Source organism: Pholcus phalangioides, unplaced genomic scaffold (genome assembly GCF_987345545.1).
Source record: "Pholcus phalangioides strain wild (caught in Gottingen) unplaced genomic scaffold, Ppha-v1.0 ptg000017l_1, whole genome shotgun sequence".
Taxonomy (NCBI): domain Eukaryota; kingdom Metazoa; phylum Arthropoda; class Arachnida; order Araneae; family Pholcidae; genus Pholcus; species Pholcus phalangioides.
Genome location: NW_028301610.1, coordinates 44675269 through 44696746, shown reverse-complemented (window position 1 = coordinate 44696746; position 21478 = coordinate 44675269). Strand labels below are relative to the sequence as shown.

At 33.9% G+C, this 21478-nt stretch overlaps 1 protein-coding gene and 1 long non-coding RNA gene across 8 annotated transcripts in view; one reads left to right on the top strand and one right to left on the bottom strand.

Moving 5' to 3' along the window:
* Window positions 1-21478, top strand: part of LOC149073501 (uncharacterized) — a 215016-nt gene that overhangs the window by 96350 nt on the left and 97188 nt on the right. The window contains exon 1 of one of the 7 annotated variants that reach the window (XM_089246923.1): window positions 15224-15580. The exons of the other annotated variants lie outside the window; for them this stretch is intronic. The gene's annotated coding sequence lies outside the window, so the exon portion shown is untranslated. Of the gene's footprint in view, window positions 1-15223; window positions 15581-21478 lie in introns of those variants that run through there. 7 annotated transcript variants of the gene reach the window in all.
* Window positions 1-21478, bottom strand: part of LOC149073502 (uncharacterized) — a 78225-nt gene that overhangs the window by 46977 nt on the left and 9770 nt on the right. The gene's annotated exons all lie outside the window — the stretch shown is intronic.

The following is a 21478-nucleotide window of genomic DNA, read 5'->3' as shown; positions in this document are numbered from 1 at the left end:
ATTTTTTATGGTTAGTATATTTATATTTTATCATAGTTATTGGTTTTTTATTGCTCTTATTGGTATGCTGTTTTTTGATATAGTTTAGATATATATTTGACATTCATATTTTTATGGGCATCTTTTTTCTGCCACGTCGTTGGGCATTTTGTCTGTTCTGGCTTTTGTGTTTGCATTTGTATTTATATTATCGAGTGGTTTCAAAGAAGTTTTTGAAGAGAACGATACAAATGAAAATCTGATGTATGATCAGTAAGGTATACTAAATTAAACATCTCATTTTGTATCATTAAATGCCATTGGGTGACCAAAGTAAAGTGAGGCCTCAAAAATTGGGTTCTTATGTCAGCAGGTCTATAGCAGGTATTATAGCAGGTCACACAATTTATACTGACCCATTCAATTTTTCTCCTGGTTTTCCCAAATGCAGTGTTTCTCAAAGTGTGCGCAGCGGCTCCTAGAGGCGCCACGGCGAGCTAAAGATATTGATTTGTGTGCCTATTTATGCTTTGAAGTGATTCTTTTATGAGTGTTAGAATGCCTACTGAACTATTCTGGGGAGCCGCATATGAATCATGAATTGGGTAACGGAGCCGCGTGTGACAAAAGTTTGAGAACCACTCCCTTAATGTTTAGGTTCTCTTAGATTTCTGTAAGTCATTTTCTCTGTATAGATTGAGAAAGACATTGGAATGTGATTCACAACGTTTTTGAGGTCCCGACCCAGTGAATTAAAATTCAGACAATAAACACTTTATTGCTATATCTATTACTGACTGTTTATATGATTATTATTTAAAATCACATTAATTAAGGGGGTCTCATACATTTTTAAACCGTTTTAAAAGTTCTAAAAAATTATGCTGTAATAGAAATACCATTAAAGTATCACAGTGTATCCTGCTTAAGACTTTTTTCAAGAAACTGTCATATGAAAAACGTTGTAAGCGATAAAACGCTTTAAACAGGAAATCTTAACGAGAGTTAGTTAGAGATATAAACATCAAAATAGGTCATACTGAGCGGGAAAACGTTTTAAGTGGGAACGTTATAAGCAGGATCGACTGCATATAACCATTGGTTTAGGTCAAATTTGGTACACATATTTTCGATTGTATATGCTATGCTATACTTGCTCAATGTTCTCCACATCTCTGATACTGTATATGTAATGGTTGAATAAAAATTAATCCAAAATAAAGAAAAGTGTTTAGTCCGCCAAATTCGACGAAATATCCAAAATCCATTCATAAATACTTGATTTATAAAAAAATACTTTAATTCGAATTTTCTAAATTTTGAGCTTTAAATTCAATTTTCAATAAGATTCAGTCAATAAAATTTTAATCTTGTGCCTCATTTGATGAACTAAACAGTTTCTTTTATTTTAAATAAATTTTTATTCAGTTACATTGATGTCATGCTATTTTATCATGCCTGCAAGGTGTTAATAATACACTTTGTTTTTCTTAATGTTCTGCAATAAAATAAACATAATAAATTATAATAAATAAACATTACAATAAAAAACCATATGTGTAACATTGTATTAGTGGAGCAGAGTATATAAAATCGAAAATATGTGTGCTAAATTAAAACTATATAAATCTATGTTAAATAATATTTCAACTAGAGCAGTGTTTCGCAACCTTACTGAAAATAAGGACTAGTAAAATGTCTGAAACAATGTGACAGACCACTTGTGTCCCGCATTACGGGACATTCCTGTAAATTTCGTTGTTCTGATATTTTTTTAACATATGTCCCGTTTTCTATACGATACTTATTTGAATTTGTAATATTTACCAAAGTCGTGAACGCACACAGCATTTTCATAATATAAATTATATTATGGTAATTATGGCAAAAATTATAGACATTCATCTCCCATTTATTAGATCCCATATCTTTGTTTCGTTTTTTGGAATTTTAATTGTGATTGGATATTGTGCTTAACCTAAGTGTGAAGATATAATATTATTTGAATCCATCAATTAAATTACAACAGGTGAATAATTTTATCAAGATGCGCTTGCGGACCATTTGTGCCATCCTCGCTTACCACATCTGGTCCGCGGATCATAGGTTGAGAAACGCTGAACTAGAGCATAGTTTTTGAGGCTTTATGACCATAATAAAAGTTTTGAGACCCCCTTAACTAATTAAAAAAGATCAACTATAATATTAATACAGACATATGATAACTTCATTAGATTTGCTATCGTATTGACTATTATCTTAGTAAATAATTTATGTCTCGGTCCGGTATAGAGCCGAGGCCTGGCGGTTGAGAAAAGCTGATGTAAAGCATCATCTCCATAGCCTTCATAAATACAATATTTGTGAAAATTTGAGAAAAATAACATTATACCTTCATTTAAAATAATAATAATATGTCTTGAAAAGTTTTTTGATGATGATTTAGATGATTAAAAGTTTTTTCATCATCCATGTTGAAAAGTAGAACATTTGAATCCACCCTGGAAATATATTCGAAATCCACCGATTACGAAAAAAGCCAGACTAGACATCTCAGTAAACGTTCAACTTCCCGTGTTGCACAAAAATGTTTATTTGAATATCATATAAAAACATCTGCAGCTGAAACATATGCTTCTATCAAAAAACCCTCGGATATTTAGGGATGGTCGAATATTTAAAAGTAATCGAAAAAAGAAATTCAAAATATTTTTTCCCCCACTCATTGATCCCCAAAACACGCTCCCAATATAAATATTTCATGGAAAAGTCCAGAAACTACAGCTCTTATTTCCAAGTTCGTAGAATCTCATCTAGTTTTTATACGAAAAAAAACGACATTTCTTGCTAATTAAAAAATTTATATCCCCCCTCCAAAAAAAACTTAGATTTTAAGTATTTTGACTTTTTTTGTAGTTTTTGAAACTCAAAGAATCCATAAAACTCCAAATGACTTGAAATGATCTGTATCATGGGGGGGGGGGGGCGGTGGCTAGATTTCACGAATAAGTGGAAAAAAAAGAGTAGAAAAAAATTCTAGAAAATGGGGGAAAAAACCGTCCGAGAAGAACGAATAAATAATTGAATTACTCTTTTATTAGAACTTAATGCATAAGAAAAAAAGTAAATAAATAATAATAATTGCGAGTGGTTTCGTTTTGTACGTGCCGCAATTCCAAACTCATTAGTTTAAATTTTCGATGCTTCATTCGTGTCTTATATATTTTTTTACTTGATCTTTTTTTCTCTATTTTATCATGTTGTACCATAAAAAAAAAATCAAACTTGAAATGTACAATTACGTGACGTGCTATTTATGCTACAATTTTTTTCCCCTATTTTTAAGCAAATTTTTTTTTCTGGTATATAATTCCTCTGATTTTTTCTTCAACATTCTTCTCTTGAATTATCTTCAAGTGATTTTCAAAATGGGTCCAAGTTTACAAAATGTTGGGGAAAAAAATATCGAAGGAAATCGATTTTCTGAAGTTAACGTATCGAGGAAAAAATAATGTATACCAGGGATACTGACAAATTGATGTAAAATTTTGGCATTTGCCTAAAAGTACTGTATCGTAGGATTCTCAGGGTATAGGTTATATAGTTGTTCTTTTCTGTGGCAGCCTATTTAAAGGTATTCCTGTTATCCTGAGGGGATAATTCGGTGGTTCTCAAACTTTTGTCACCCGAGTAGTAGTTATTTTCACTAATAGAGGAACCACATCAATGTCTAAAAAAAAAAAAAAAAATAGGCACACAAATCAATATCTCCATCTTGTCGCATGTCAAAATTCTTAGATTTACTCTTACCGCTTTTCATGGCAAATTAAAGTACACGGAAAAACTCTCACCTACTCACATCACATAGCACACAGAAATATAAAGCGGCAACATTGAAGCCTCATGCAGTGTTGCCATCTTAGTTATTTTCCAACCAGTAGTGGTCTTTTTTCCGTCGATTTAGTTGGAGAAAATACCCATCTAGTTGTGTGTGTGTTTTTCTAGCCCTTTTTCAAAAAAATTTCCTGTGTACTTTGTAGTCTATTATTAAATTTCGTGAAAACATGGGAATTTCCTGGGAAATACGGGACGTATGGTCATTTAAATAATGACTAAAATTAATTCTGGTTGTTTAAGCCGGGTTTTTAGTTGTTTTTTGATGCAGAATCCAGTTGGAAAATTTTTTGTCTACTAGCAAAACTGGTTTCCTGTCTCCAATTGAATGACACTTCAGAGAACGCGCATGTGCTTTCTATCAATCCGTAAAGGAAAGTCGTGAATGAAGTACGAAATAAGCAGCGGTTTACTCGATGTCTCCGGTTATACGTATAAATAATTTACCGAAAACCACAGTACATCATTCTTTGGCGGACCGCATAATTCAGGTACCAGTCATATAGTACAATGCTATGCTATGATTTCATAAAGAAATTCATTACAAACAGAAGCCGGAGATAACTTGTTTCCCATTCAAGACTCATCTCAAAAGTTTCTGTGCAAAGTTTCACGTAAAACTCTTTCTCTGAACGATAAATCATTTCGAATCTGCATGAAACGACAATCCCCTTGGTCGGTCACGAAAAGATCTTGCCTACTTCTTCTTCAAGGTATCATCTTAGTACTTGGTACAAATCAAAACGATCACAAAAATCACAGACTTTTGATATTTTAGGAAATAAATAGTGAGACTTTAACCGGAAACTTCACGGAGATTTAGGGCACTGCCAAAGGATACATGTCTAGGAGAAGGATTACAATGTCTGAGTTTTAAAAGAAGATGAATAGTTTGGTGTGAGATCATTCTTTTTAAAAAGTTACATAGGAAACGAAATCATGTTATGCATAGAAAATTTGAAAATTAAATTAGTGATACTGTCTAGATAAGGGGGTTCTTAAACTGTGGGTCACGACCCAAACTTGGGTCGCAGAGGCTTCTGAGATGGGTCGAACGAACCCACTTACAATCCCGTTGTAAATCCATATGTTGCATCACTGGTTTCAGAGGCGTCTCAACGATTTTGGCGGCCTGGGCTGGGACCCAGACATTTTTGGGGCTCTATTGAGCCACGATTGTGTAGAGTTAATTTTTAGAGAAGTCGGCATCCGAAATATAGCATGGTATTATTGCAGAATGCACAGAATGAATGGAAATTCACAATTTATTAATGGAGTAATTCCAGAAGTAACAAAAATTCAGAGTTTAGAAAATAAATACATCCAGAATCAATAGATATGCTATTGTCAAAGTCCGAGGTACGGCCAATGCACGACGGGGTCGGCCACTTCGCGGATTGGTCGGAGATCCCTGGTCAAAGCTCGATGTACTGATGTAAGATGGCCCGGTAGGAGCCAAATCCATTTTTTTAAATTGCCAATGTGTGATATATGTCTATATATAGCAGCTGTATTGGATCAGCTCCATGTGACAAGAGGAAAAAAAAGTGAAATTTGAGAGAAAAACTATAAAAATAATTTTATATAAATATAGTTTTTTTTCGGCCAAATTTTTTTTGGGGGCGGGGGAATGATTACCGCATGATGATTGCGGTTTGATGGGTTGCCATAACTAACATGGACACAATTACACGAAGAAACGCGCCAACTTGACGATGATCCCGAATCATGTATTTTGTTATCGAACTTTGGCCAGGGATCACTGGCCGCTTCACGAATTGGCCAATTTCGGGCTTTGGCAGTAACAGATATGCGGAATTTGGGAAAGAATGGATTTAAATTCAGAATTTAGGGGAGAAAGAGATATAATTCTAGAATTACAGTGAAAGCTTTCAATAATTTGAAGCCCCCTTTTGATTTGGGGTCCTGGGCTCAAGTCATGTTGATCCACCTGCTAAGACGCCGTCAATTGATTTCAATAATTTTGAAAAACAAAAATTTTGTTCATCAGAATTTTTGTAATTACAATTAAAAATTTTAACTTTCAAATTAGAATTAGAACATTCAAATTAGAACATTCAAATTAGAACATTCAAATTAGAATTAGAACATTCAAATTAGAACATTCAAATTAGAATTAGAACATTCAAATTAGAACATTCAAATCAGAACATTCATATTAGAATTAGAACTTTCAAATTGGAACTTTCGAATTGGAACATTCAAATTAGAACTTTCAAATTGGAAATTTCAAATTGGAAATTTCAAATTGGAAATTTCAAATTATAATTACAATTTTCAAATTCAAAATGGATCGATAAGTCGCGAAGTTGATCATGTTGATTTCGAGTCGCGGCTGAAAAAGGTTAAGAACCCCTGGTCTAGATAGTACATAACTATATATGGAATAAAAAGGATTAACATCATGGATTACCAGACAAATTACATAGAATATGCAGGAAAATATTTTTGTCCTTTATACAAATTTGTTTTATAGGGTTACTTTTTTCTAGTTTATTTTCTATGTGTCGTTGCCCGTGGAAAAACAAAGTTACGAATAGAAGCTAAAAAAGGCTACGCGTAAGTATATCCCCAAAGCACGATTTAGATAAAGGTCTTGAGGGTTGAAGGCGGGTGGTCCGTTATCATTGTAATCTCGACGTCAAAGGTCAAAACACGGAAAACTCGATGTGAACATCTTATTACATACATTTCAGTGTGATTATAGGATAAAAAAAAAGTCACTATCTTTTTCCGAATGTTAACCGAAAACAGAAGAAAACGCCATTTTATTGTATTGTGCATTTCGGAAACATGAAAATTGGAGAGCGTGCATTTTTGGTTGAGGGATCCATCACATTAACGCTGTTCATACATACGCATTTTGGAACTCATAATTCATACGTGACATTATAGAAAAAAAAATGTATGTTCTAGATCACGTTCGGTAATTTTGGTTTCATTAAAATTCGATCGTGCATTTCTAGTCTGATTTTTTTATGTATACAGGGTGATTATAATTAAAGTTCCCGTACTCTGGATAGTTTTTCTCAAAAACTGCTTACCCGAATACAGCCAAATTTTTAGGATATTTTAATGAGACCATGGGAGAGAGATTTATGAAATTAAAAAAAAAAAAGTTAAATTTCCGAACACCAGGTGAAAAATCGGCGCTTTTTTTATGGAATTTTCATTTTCCCATGGACCATATATTGTGTATACCAAGTTTCAATGGAATACGTTTACCAGAATGAGCGCTATATAGGTCTGAGAAGTGTCAGTATACTGATACTCACCTTCACTTCCAACCCATCTCACTAATGGCAGTAAATTGCAATATAGCGATATGGCCAGAGTTGGTGTTTGGTGAAGTAGTATACTGATACTACTCCGACCTATGTAGCGCCCGCTCTGGAGGATGTAATCCATTGAAACTTGGTATATACGCCGCTATATGGACCATGGGAAAATGTAAAATGCAATGGAAGGCGTCACTTTTTCAACTGGTGGTCGAAAATATTGAACTTTTTTTTTTCATGAATCTCTCCCCCCCCCCCCCCCCTCCATGATCTCATTAAGGTATCCTAAAAATTTGGCTGTATTCGGACAGGAAGTTTTTGAAAAAAACTACTCAAAGTACCGGAATTTTTATTACAATCACCCTGTAGTTCTATAAATTACTTGCATGTGTGAATAAAAAGCCAAAGTTACTAAAAAACGAAACAGAATCTTATATACCGCTCATATACAGGTAAACTTGGTTAATTCGAATTGTAGGAATTCTTGAGATTCCTATTCAATTCAATGTTAAAATTACCAGTTTAATTCGATTTTTTCAATATTTTGGATGATTGGAAGTTTGATTCAGGTATGTAAATTTTCTCAACTGTCTCTTTTCTCAGAATTCTTAACTTTTTGTCATCCTTTTCCGTGGTTTACTGATATTTTCCAGAATATAACATATGTCCCACATGAAACAGGGCCGTCCTTATAAGTACCGAGGCCCGGTGCGAAAATAATTTTGAGGCTCTTTAGCCCCGATTTTATATATTTTGTGGGAGGAGGAGATTGGGCATCCAATATTTATCACAGAATCTGCAGGAATGCTAGAAAATATCTGCTCAAAAAATATAGGACAACTAGGACACAATTAAATGTAAATTTAATTGTCAAACACAAAAATTTTAATGAAAATTTTGAATCAATGAAAATACAGAACTGAAGAAAAATTTTAAACTGATGAAAGAAATTATTTCGAAACTAATAAAATCAGGGCCTAATGATTTGAGAACTAATGAAAATTTAGAATTGATGAATAAAAAAAATGAAAAAATTATTGAAAGATACATTTCCAGCATATCAATGAGAATTCAGAATTAGGTAATCAAAGAAAAGTCCCAAAATTGATGAAAATTCAGAATTAATCAAAGAAAAAATCCCAGAACTGATGAAAATTCACAATTAACGAAAGAAATACTTGAAGAATTAGTACAATTGAGAGAGATTGATGAAAATTCAGAATTAAAGGAAGAAAAAATCCCAGAATATTGATAAGAAAGCTGAATTAGTGAGAGAAAAGTCACAGAATATTGATGAAAATTCTACAATCGAATCAGTTTGTGCTCAGACACCTTGTTTATTACAAAAGAATTATTTGATATATTGTTTTCCCCCGTAAGTGTATTGCCTCAATACAGCGGAGCCCGGTGCGACCGGACCTGTATCACATCCCTAAGGGCGGCTCTCACATGAATACATCATAAAAATTAAAATAAACAAAACTTTTTTGTTGTGGCTCTTAGGTAAGAAACAATGATTTTTTTTCCATTACCAGTTCCACACACTCATTTTTGTCTTGTGCAGCTGGTGTTTTACCAGATCTTGGATGAATTCATTAGCATCTGTCAATGTGAGATGAAATTGCTGCTTCTCAGGAAATAAGAAATTTGTGTGTGAGCGTGTTATGATCCACAGAGTTAAAAACGGTTTTTAACGTTTGTAACAGGTAAAAGGGGTTTTCCGCATTTAAAGCTGTTTTTTCCAAAATTTTCACTTTTTTAATTGGGTTTTGGAGGCACACGGGGACTGTATAAAGAGTTATTTTTTTATTTTTAAACTATACAACCCCTTGGAACATCAATGACATATCGAAGTACTGCACGTTATTTGGATACTTTTTCTAATTGGAAGTATGCTTCTAGGATCAACGGTTCGCCAGTAAAATGCCATACTCCCTGTTTGCTATGCACCTTGTATATATTTACTTCTAATTCTACCTAAACTTCTCTCTCCGAGTTTGAGCTAAAGTGTGAGTTTCTGTAGCTTTTCGGGTTCGATTTCAAACGATAACGTCCCAAGTTTATTTATGACCCAGTTTGTTTAAGCTACTTTTCTGCAAACTGCAACATACATGCGATAAAATATTTCAGTGTTTGAGTTTGTTCGGTATTTTTAGAATTTCATATTGAATCCCAAGGTGGTTTAATTCACACACACATACTCTTCGGAGCAAAAATAAAATTTTTCACGGTGCTTGTGAGAATCACATGTGTTCGCATTCACACGTGACATTTAGCAGTCCGAATTGTTGGACAAGTTTCTGTTGAAGAATTTCTCTCGCTGGAAATTTTTGTTCGCTCATCACACGGTATGATGGCTGTTGTAGTATAACGGTGTTGGTCGATTTTCAAGCCTTTCTACACTCCAGGCAAGGGAAAGCAAGCCAAAGTGTGCCCTCTCTCTCGCTTACTCCCTCTCTCTCTCTTAGAAATTCCTCTCTTACCTGCTGTTTCCGTAGCCAATGGAAACCTCATCGACAAGGCTTAAGGTTTACCACTTCGAACTCTCTTGCTTTAGATCTCGTTGCGCCAAATTACTTGAAATCAGTCGCCAAAATTAAATCGATAAATTTGTTCATTAGTTAAATAAATATATCACTAAGACAGAAAAAAAAAATTACGCTATAAAATCAAAAATTTTCTTGAAAATTTTATCTTGGCTATTATAGAAACGATACAATATAATGATATAGGACAGTGTTTCTCAACCGCGGGGCCGCGGCCCGGTACCGGACCGTGACATCAATCACACCGGAAGATGATAGTCCATACAATAATAGATCTTACGGCATTAATTCCCCCTACGACAATGAAGTGTGTTAATAATTAGCTGAAATTTTTTAATTAGTAAATTAATGTGAAGTGATAATTACATAAATATTGTGCATTTGAAGAGCAATTAATTGTTTATTAATTATTTATTGTCTAAATTTTAATTTACCAAGTTCAAAAAGTGTGAGAGCCACTATAAAGGACATTTAATATTTAGATAAAAAATTGCAAAAACTGTCAATTTTTTAATTTTACTTAATTTCATACGTGGGCGTAAAAATTGTTCTTATATAATTTTCTTGTAAAATGCTTGAATGTATTTGAAGATAGGGTTAATTTAGAGCTGGAATTTCTCGAAATTCAATTTCAAGTAGACCTAATATACGTAATGTCCGAAAGACATAAAAAATTAGTACTATTGGTTCTAGAATTACAGTAAATATGAATAATTATCAGAGCAAGAAAAGAGAAGTTAAGCTGTGATAGTGACAATTTTATAATTTAAGAAAATATGGAAATTAAAATTTTAATACGTCCCCTAAGCAAAAAAATATGAATTGGTAAAATTTGCGTTTCTGTTTAAATATCTGAAAAAGTTTACTCCGTGACATTTGGGTAAAAATTCACCGAGATATCGGTAATCGATATTCTTGATTTTGGCCGCGTTTTGAGGTCTTGTAACCTGAACTTGAAGTACCTAAGTAGCCAAAATCAACAATTTCGACCTCCGTTATCTCAACGGGTCTTGTCCAATTTTCACGGGTAAATTTTTTTTTCCAGTACAATAAAGTAACAATTTTTACACTTTTTTGAGCGAAATTTTTACAAATTGACATTTTTCTTTTCGATTTGCTATCAACTTTATTAAAGTTTAATTTTTATACGTCTCCCCCCCCCCCACCCCCCGAATTGACACTCCATGTAAATACTTTCACAGATGAAAAAAATTTCCTCATTCTATTGATCATTTTTCATATTTAATTTCAATTTTAGACTCAACAGAATTTTCTTTCTTTCTGGATGCTCTTCGTGAAACATCTTATACTGTATATCAACATAATGTTTTCTAAAAATTACTGAAATCGCGAGACCAGAACATCTTGCTGAATAGTTATGCGGTAGATTACACAGTGTACACTGATTTATATAAGATTCTTTGACGGATGGCTACCTTGCCGTTAAAAATCCTCCAGTCAATCTAGTAATGCCATTCGACCGCTCGGCAATTTACTGCATACTAGCGGGGATATTGTTCACTACCGAAACGTTGTCTTCCATAAATACCTCCGTGTTTCAAAGAATGATCCACATGATATAGACTTTGGGAATACAGCAGATTTTGGCAATGTGATAAGCTACCTGGCGATACATTAAATCCCCCCGATAAGAGCGAATAAACCAGAGGGGGAGGATGGGTCGTGTTTAATTATCATGTGTTGGATCAGGAGGGGATTTTTAATCCATCTCTCATGACGTTAGAACGGGATATTGAAAAATTAATCCTCCATACACTGTCATTGAGAGTCCAGAATCATCAGCCAGTGCCGGATATTATCGTTAATCAACGACATGCGGAGATCCTGTCAATCTATTCGAGAACAAACTGTCCATCCGAATATATATTCATTGAAAATTATTTCAAACTTGTTTTTAATGGGAAAAATCGAGTTTAGTTACCATTGACAAGGCGCCAGGTCGATATGGTGACTATAAAATTGGTATTGGCGCTTAAAATTTTCGATATTTGATTGCTAAATCAGTCTAAGAATGTCATAAAACTTTCTGAATTCATATTGATGTGTCTTCCAACATGAAAAGAAAAGGGCCATCATACAAGTCTGAAAAGTCGAAGAAACATTATTTAGGACTGTTTTGGTGGGCTCCTAGAGAGAGAGAAATTTGCTTGGCGTCTAATTTTTTTTGCAATTTTTTATCCCTGTTAGTTACTATTGATGGTAATCATTTTTTTGACACTAATAATAATCCGATAATCTTTTGGAACTGATCAAATTTTAAATATTAAAAGTGGTTTAGTTCTTTCACATAAAAAAAAACAACATTCAAGCATATTAATAGCAAAGCATTATTAATGAATTAGTATAAAATTATTAAAGCAGAGCCGTAGGAACGTTGTAATCAATTTGTGAGCTACGAAACTTTTTCGGTGCCCCGAAAACGCGTTGATGTGGGGTGCTAATGGGTAACTGAGATTTTAATGTTATTCCCAAGGTGCCGGAGAGTTAAAAAATTTGGGAATTCTTGTTAGCGGGGTGCCAATACTAAGAAACTACTACTAGGTGGCCAACACCTAAGAAATTGACAGAAAACACTTATTAGCAGGGAATGACAAAACCCAGAAGCCACGTCACCACTGCAAATAAAAATTTATTGGAGCCTAGAATTTTTCATGTTAGATCACTAAATTGGGGTTTAAGGACAACATAAAACTTTTAGAATTTATTTCAGCAGATTTACTAACGCGAAACGGGTTATCAAGTCGAAAAGAGATTATTTAGAACTACTTTCTTCTTGGAAAAAAATATGCTCCGCTCTTAAGAAATTTGGCTGGCATCTAAATTTTCGTTCGATTTTTCAATTGCTGTCTATTATAGCTATCCGTCAAAACAAAGAAAATATTCACAAATTGGCTAATTGATAATATTAGATCTGTCAAAATTTATTTAAAACGTTTAAACATCTAACATCGCTCCTTCAATTCGTGACCGAATTGCACAATTTGCCTTTCTAGTGCTACATATACTGCTGATAAAAAAGTAAAGTATTTGAATAGGTTGAAAAAATTTGTAACGTTTTTATTAAAGTAATATAACATTAATTTTATATATTTAAATATAGAGTAGTTACTCATAATTTTATAAAAAAAAACAGTTTTCTTTTATTTAATGAAAAATCATAAAAAATCACATTTTTAACTGAAAAGAAAAATGTTAACTATGATGCGCATTTTTTCTTTCAAATTCTTTAATATGCTTGTTATTCACAAAAATATGTATCGATAACTTGAAAAAATCGTGCAGAAAATGTCAGCCGAAGCTGCATCAACTTTTTGCAAAATTTGAAATTACAAATACAGTATCATTAATTTTTGAGGAGAACGGGCTGAAGGGTATTTGGCTCAGATTCTAGGGGAAGCTCGAGACAAACTTCTCACTCATGTAAGGCATCTTTCCAACGCCCCTCCGGTGCATAAGCCCCACCAGAGTAAAGTGATTCAGAAAATTCACAGATTGAAAAACTGTTTTTCTCCCCAAATTATTCCACCCATTTACATTCATGATTTAATTTTTTACAAAGAAAAGATAACTTTTTTTTCCTAAAATCTTTCATTTTTCCTCAACCACCGATTTGGTGCCCCTCCTATATCGGCGCCCGATATGGCCGTGCGATGCGTGCAACGAAAGGGCCGCTCTTACCAATTTTAGTGGCCCATTTTATTTCGTTTTTTTTCCTATTTTCTGACGTCGGTGTTTTAGTACCACGAAATTTCAGTCGACATTCAAAGAAATTTTACAGAATTTGAAAACGGGGAGCTAAAATGTTTCACTAATGCACGCTAGAAAAAAAAAAGGGAAATGTTAATTTTATTAACCCTTTAAGTAACAATGACGAAATATCTCGCCTCTATAAAAGCCTCTTATTTCAGCATTGACAAACCCAGATGTTTTGTGAAGTTGATTTCTCAATGGAAAACTTTTTCCTATACCTCTTAGTTTGTACCGGCTGAAAATCGGAAGAAAGCATACTTCATTAAAGAAGATATGGCATTTTGAACGGGGTTTAGTGATCTCTAATTGCCGCTTAAAGTGTTAAAATTATAATTTTTAAATTTAATCACATCAATATTCAAACAGTAATATTTCTCAAAAAATTAGGATGCCAAAAATAAAAACAGTCAAACTCGGTCATAACGACATCGAAGATTCGATGAAATTTTATCGTTATAACCGAGGTTGACATTTTACAACACCAGATACAATCAGACGCCATCACATACGGTGCATGAAATTTTTATTTCATTATTATTAGGGTGAACATACTGTATATTTATATATTTGATCAATAAAATTACGGGAAATTGGGATCACAAATACGGAACATCGCTAATTCTCGCCAAAAATGTTGCGAATTGTCGGCGAAATTGCCAAATACTATATTGCTTATAAAAGTTATGAAATAACCCTTGGGAGGGGGTATCCGTTGCTACAGTAAGTCTGCAGTAAATTAGAATGCATTTTTCTAGGAAAATTTGTGAGGTGGTGGTTACTTATATTTGTAACCACATTATAATATCATAATGTAATTAATGAAATTATGCAAATAATAACCTTCATTTCCGATTCTAGTATAGATTATGAATTAGTGCAATCTTCGTTGAAAAAACTAGACATTTTTATGAGGGGGAAACGTCAGAAAAGGGCAAAATTACGGGAATGTCCCGTATACGGGCCATGCCAATGAGCAAGTCGTAAGCGTCAAACATGTGATAAATTTTTAATTTTTTAACGATATGTATCAATAGAACAACAGACAAACATTCCTTCAATGTGACGAGCTTTAATTTTAGGTATTTTTTAGGGGAATGTGCTATCTATATAAACGCAGAAGCATCGAAAAATGTGCCGTTATATCCGAGGTCGTTGCGTTTTCATTGGCATTATAAACAAAGTTGATTATAGTATCATTCTCTGTGGGAGTTGTTCCGAAACGTCAATTTTTGACGTTAAAGCTGAAGTGTCGTTATAACCGAGTTTGACTGTACGCAGAATATTTTTTTTATATAGTTTGGTGTCAAACCCGATGGAGATTTATTGCCAAATGTGGCAACCTTATTTACCTGCCTGCCTGCCTGCCTGCCTCGGAGCAATGCCATGTCTACGTCTTCTTCCATTTCCCCTCCCCCTTCGAAACTCCAAGACACAAGTGCGCGCCCAAATTTCCGTCCAACATCGTGATTGGCCTAGACCCGGCAAACACGTGACTCTTCGGCTCTTCCACCAACTCGGCCTCACCCCCCTCCGCCACACTCCGACTCCCGGTTTCATCTCGATTCATCATTCGATACGTAAGATGTATATATATGTATGTATATATGCATTTTCTCGTACATACGGGCTACTCTACCTTCGAGGAGGGTGTGGGGGAGGCCCACCAAAAGTGGGGGGCCCAGAGAAGAAAAAAATCTTTATAATAACTTTGGTGGACATCGTGCGAGGCTCGTGGTTTGTGTGTAAAGGACCACTTTAGAATCAGGGCTACCGCCGGTTACGACGGACGTGGTGAGGTCGGTTGGTTTTTTTTTTTTTGTCGGTTTTCCCGTTGCGGGCAGCGGCGGCGAGAGTTTACGGTTGTGTTTACATCGGGGGAAGAGAAAACATACCCACACACATACATAAACAAACTCGAGAGAAGAAACTAAAACTGCCCAAAGCGAAAACAAAATCGAAAGCCGCAAGTATGCGAACCCGCGTGAATTAGCCGCGGCAACAGCAACAACAACACCCTGCGGTGAATAACACGAGGAAGTGCCGGTGCGATTATAAAACTCGACGACGGCGACACGAACTTGGATATGCAAGGTAATCCTAGAAAATTTATGATGTGTTTTGTGTAAGCCCTTTAACACGAAGTTTCCGCTGGGTCCCCCCATTCTGACCTCTCTTTTCACCAACGCACCCCAGCTTTGGATCACTAAAATATATGTTTTTTTTTTTGTTTTTTTTTCAAACCACGCGTGAATTCCCAGCATTAAATATACAGCATTTTCTGGAAATTAATTTCTGAATACTAATATACAATTTCGAAATTGAAAAATTGTTTACTCTCTCAAATTTAAATTTCTTTGATACCACGTGCTTATAAAAGTAACGTGATTATCTAAAAAATGGTATAAGAATCAGTTTTTAAGAAAATATACTTATTTTAAGAAAATATACTTATTTTAAGAAAATATACTTATTTAGATAAGATATAATTTTATTTATTTAATCAAAATAAAATATATTTTATGTCTAAACTGACTTGTAAGGCTCCCACCAAAAAAAAAAATGCATTTGAAAATGTTATGGCAGTTTAAAACCGATTCTAATGTGGACATAACATTTTATAAATGATATTGCGGTTTAAAACCGATTCTAATTTTATGAAAGATTTTAAAATTTTTTCAAGAAATTATTAGAAATTTAATTATCAGGTATTGAATAATGGAAATTATAAGGAAAATTCATTTTCGTTTTGTGTTATGGAGACTTGGTTTTTCCCAATTATTTCAATTTGGTGGGATTTTATTTTATCTTGATACGTTGAATGAATTATGATTAAATATTTTTTTATTAATAACAAAAAATTATTTAAAGCTTTCCCTTTTTTTATGGTGCTTATTTAACCCTTTATCTACCAGATTAAGAAAAGTAGAATAGAAAGAAAACGGTACCAAGTATAAATAATAAATATAATGCTAATAATAAATATAATTATCATGTAAATTATTTAATGGGTTATTTTACTTCTGACTAAGGATTAAAGAAAACAAAACAAATACTGTTTTTCGCACAGTTAAAGTGAGTTAGATAACACATTATTTATAACATGGTACTTTAAAGCACCTTCGGTAGATAAATTTAGGCTTATATAAAACTTATTTTTGAATTATTCTATATTTTTCAATGATGTTGATATAATAATAATCTAATTGGTTAATATTATTATTTTCGCAGATTTCCAGTCATTTTGTAACTGATTAATTTACGAAATCAATACAGAGGCTACTAAATGCAACAGTGCATAGCCTACTAGTACGTTAATTTATATTAAGTCATTTAATAATGATTCTATAACTTAACACACATCGCGATTAATTAATACTTGATATAGAAAATAATTATCTAAAATTATGATAGTTTTCTTTTATAATGGAAAAGATACGAATTTTTTTGGAGTTATTGAAATCTTCTAATTTTAATGTTAATTTTTGTGCTGGCACAATCCATGGGAATCAAGTGATGATGTGAAATTATATAATTGCGAATAAAGTTATTATGTTCAATAATTTCATTAATTAAATTTATAACTGAGATTTGTATGACATGCCCAAGGAATAATTAGAGCAGCCACACAGTGGCATCAATGTCCAAACCCAGACTTGCATAACCTAAGGACAGATTGCTGACCAATCGATTGTTAATTTTATGGCATGACAATATATTATTTATTGTAAATATATAATTTTATGGCATGGCATGTATATTCGATGGCGAATTATAAATAATTCGTGCTATCGAATTAGTTCAAAAATACTATAGGAATAAGTAAGAAATAAGAATGGATTATGAATAAAACTACTGTGTGTACTAAAATTTGTACTGATACTATAAACTCAGAATACATTTTGGATGATAACCGAAATCATTTGAACGATTTCGGGGCCCCATTTCTATATTATATAAATAACAGGCCCGAGGCCCCAGTTCGCCATGGCGACTAGAAAATTTGCATCGGCACCTAAAATTTCTACATCTGATTGCTAAATTGGAGTCTAAGGAAAACACAAAATTTTCTGATTTCATTGCAGAGTGTCTTTCAACATGAGAAGGAAGGGATCATTAAGTCCCTGAAAAGTGGAAAAACATTATTTATGACTGTTTTTCATGAGGAAAAATCATGGAAATTTCGCTGGTGCCTAAATATTTGTTTTCGATTTGTCAAATCCTAATAAATATGATTCACGGCAAATCGAATTGGCAAAAAAAAAAAAACGAAATGCAATATCAAAGTAAATAAACAATATTTTGAAAAGGTCAGAATGAATATGAATGATTTAGAGCAGAAGCTTTCAACGCAAAAGTTCTCGCGGAAACTTTGAAACAGTTCCGTGGAACCCTGCTCGAGACGCCATACATGATTGTGGCGGTTCCACGGAACCCAAACAAATTTTGATTACAGTATTTCTTTAAAAACAGGGCGTCCCGTAAAGTTCACTCAAGTTTTGTAGTTCAAGAAACCTCACTTCCTAGCGAATAAAAAATTTCCCACAAAATAATCGTTTTTACTACTTATACGAGAATGTCCCGTAAAATACGGGTTAAAAGAAAAATATATATATAAGATTTGAAGAAAAAAATTGCAGTTCAATTTCTTTTTTGAATGTTAAAATAGATGGGAGAAAAACTACTGGAATTACTTTTTCTCAGTTGTTCAGGGATCCTTATGGTCTGAGCTTGTTCACATGACAATATTTCATCAAAGAATAAATAACATGTAATTATCAGAGAACAGAACATTTTTTTTTCAATTTAGATGGTCTCAGGTTCTTGGATTTTTAGGGGTAACGTGACGTTTGGTTCCACGGACCCTCAGAAAAGTTTTCACGCAACCCCAGGGTTCCAAGGGAAAATAGTTGGAAATTTATGATTTACAGGCCCTGAGCTCGAGCTCCGTCGGCCCAGTCATTGAAACAGCAGTGATGTTTTAAAAAAGATCCCGTTTTTTATATAAAAAACATACATTCATAATTATAAGACAAATTATAACGTACATTCTTAACCCATGGCCCACTGGCCAAATGTTGGTCTCGGATTCACCTGATGTTGTCCACGACCTCTTATCTAATTTTGTAAAAATGAATCAAGCGGCACATTACCAGATCACTGACGTAACCCGGGGCGCTGTTCCATGGTGTTCTGTATCATTGTGGCCTGTAGCACAGTTCCAGACCATTTAAGCAGCCCGTGGCATGTTTATAGATCACTTCAGTGACATGGGGTGCGTTGTTTCAGATTCTTTAATTGGCCCCGGTACACTCCTATATAACTAGTGCAGAAATGGACAGATCCCAGGCGCCATGTCACCATGGTGACTGGAAAATTGGTATTGGCGCCTAAAATTTTCTTTGCGTAATTACTAAATTGCAGGCTGAGAGCAGCACAAAAAATTTGGAATTTATAGCAGCAAATCTGTCAACATGAAAGAAGGTCACTATGCCCTGAAAAAGTAAAAAAAAATCATTACTTTGGAACTTTTTCTTGGGGTCGTGGTTGCCGTCGTCAAAAATTTTGTGGCGCCTAAAAATTTTTTCTGGCACTTAGATTTTTTTTTCTTTCGATTTGTCCAGCCCTGCTTTAGTGATGTACGGTGCTGTTCCAAATCACTCGAGTGGCCTGAGGCACATTTATAGATCACCTAAATGAGCCGCGGCACAGTTCCAGATCACTTGAACGTCACGCGGCACATTTCCTGATCACCTAAGTGACCCTCTGCATACTTACAGGTCATTCAAGTGGGCCACAACACTTTTCCAAACAAAAGAATTGACCCGCACTCTTCAAAACGTTTTAACACCTCTGCATTTATAGCATAGAAGAATTTCGAAAATCCACATGTTTATCTTTTTTTTTTTCATTTCAAAAGTTCAAGGAGTATCCTTTACCAGATTCATTCGCATTTAACGGGCATTACGATGGGTTCGTGCGTAATGCCGGGTTGATGTAGTATATATCATCCATCCATCCTTCTTTACCTGGTCGTTCGTGGCAAAGTTTCTAAGAAAACGGCCCCACCCACTAAATGAAAGATGATTTTACTACGAATGGCTGTCGTTCGTACGCTTGTACCATTTAAAACGAACACGCACGTCTCTTCTCTTTTACTAAAGATAGAGAACGTTTTCTCTTTTTTCCTGAAATTAACTACAGTGTATATGTAACATACACTAGAATAGTAAAAAAAAAAAAAACACTATATAATAATATAACAAAAATACGAGAGAGAAAACGACTTGGCACAACTCATACATCGTCCGTATGCGTAAATAAAACCGGTTCTACATAAATTTTTTTTTCATGTGTAATGTCTGTTCATACTTTACTCTCGTTCAAGCATTGTTCTCCAAAAACCACGTGCTATACCCAGAAAAAAAAAATTATTATTATTATTTTTCCTCTGAGAGTTAACACTAATATGATATTGTTCGTAAATACATCGCGTGCTGAAAGCCTCAAGAGAAAAAATTTTTTTTTTATAGAAATAAGGTAAAAAGAAATGATTCTGAAGCGGAAAAATGATGGAAAAACTTTTACAAGTGTAAAATTAAGTCATCCATTTGGAAAATTATCTAAATTTTTCTGTGTAAGTAATGCTTTTTTTTCTTCTTTTCGTGGGAAAACATTCAGGAAAAGGAATAACAGTGAGTTAGATTGTTGCATTGTGTCCAAGGTCGATTCAATTTTTGTTTTTACATATTTCCTTATATATTTATTTACCTGTTTTTCGGGTGAGAGAATCATTTTTCTGGTCAATAAAACAAATACACATTGCATGTGAAAATTTTGAATGCAGGAATGGTACGAGAAAAGGAAGGAAAGTGTTGCTGAAAATATGCAAGGCGAAATGCAAAATTGTCTGTAATGTTAATAAATAACAGTTTTCTATACATATTTAAAATACAGTAACGGTGTTTATTATCGGATTTTTATCTGTGTTTCCTAAACATTTTAAAATACAGTATCGGTGTTTACGAGTGGGTATTGATGTATATGTACTCATAATCACACTAATGTTTCGTGCAAAGTACCAGAAAATATGAGATTCTAGCAGCATTTTAAGAAATGGTCAAAAATCGGTAAATTCCACACATGCTTTACAAACACAAAACAAAGGCCGCAATAGACAGATTTTTCAATGCGGTCTTATAGAAAATAAGTAAAATGTTTTTCAATTAACACTTGCCTGAGGGATCAAGGAACCCCTGCATACATTCACGTTTCACGTTATCACAGATAACGCGAAAATCAAAATCCCTGCATAGTATGATAATGAGAAAATCAGACACTTGCATAACACAATGCTGAGAAAAATCAAGGACCTCTGCATAGTGATACTGAGAGAATCTATAGGACTTCTGCATAATTAATGCAGAGAGAATCCACACAGGTTCTCTTCTTAATGTAATAAAGAGGAATCAAGGACTCCGGCAAAATACAATACAATACCAGGGTTGAAAGTGTTATGGAACTCAAATAGTAGATATAATGTTTCTCGTCCAAAGAAAACTGACAATACACCAAGTACAACTAACTCACCAAGTGCCATACTTAATCATTTTATGTAATCATGTCCAATGGACCAATCGTGTCCATCTTAATCATGTCCAATGTTAAAACAGTTTCTCGGCCTTCAGAAATATGTGTGTGTTTGTTAATAAGGCGTAGGGCTAATATTTTCATAGCATATCTATAGACTTACATAACTTTCATCTATGGATTTGCTAAAAAGTCGAAGACAAAATGAAATACAGTAAAATACCTGTTTAAGTTGATACCTAAGATTCCACTAAAATCAGTTCAACACAGATAGAGGTGCAGTAATATTGACATTCTAAGTTATAGGATTACTGCCTGTTCTAATCAAAACCATTCAATGCAGAGAAGTGTCCAGGTTGAAAAGTTTTGCTGCACATATCTAATCAAAGTAATTTGGTGCAT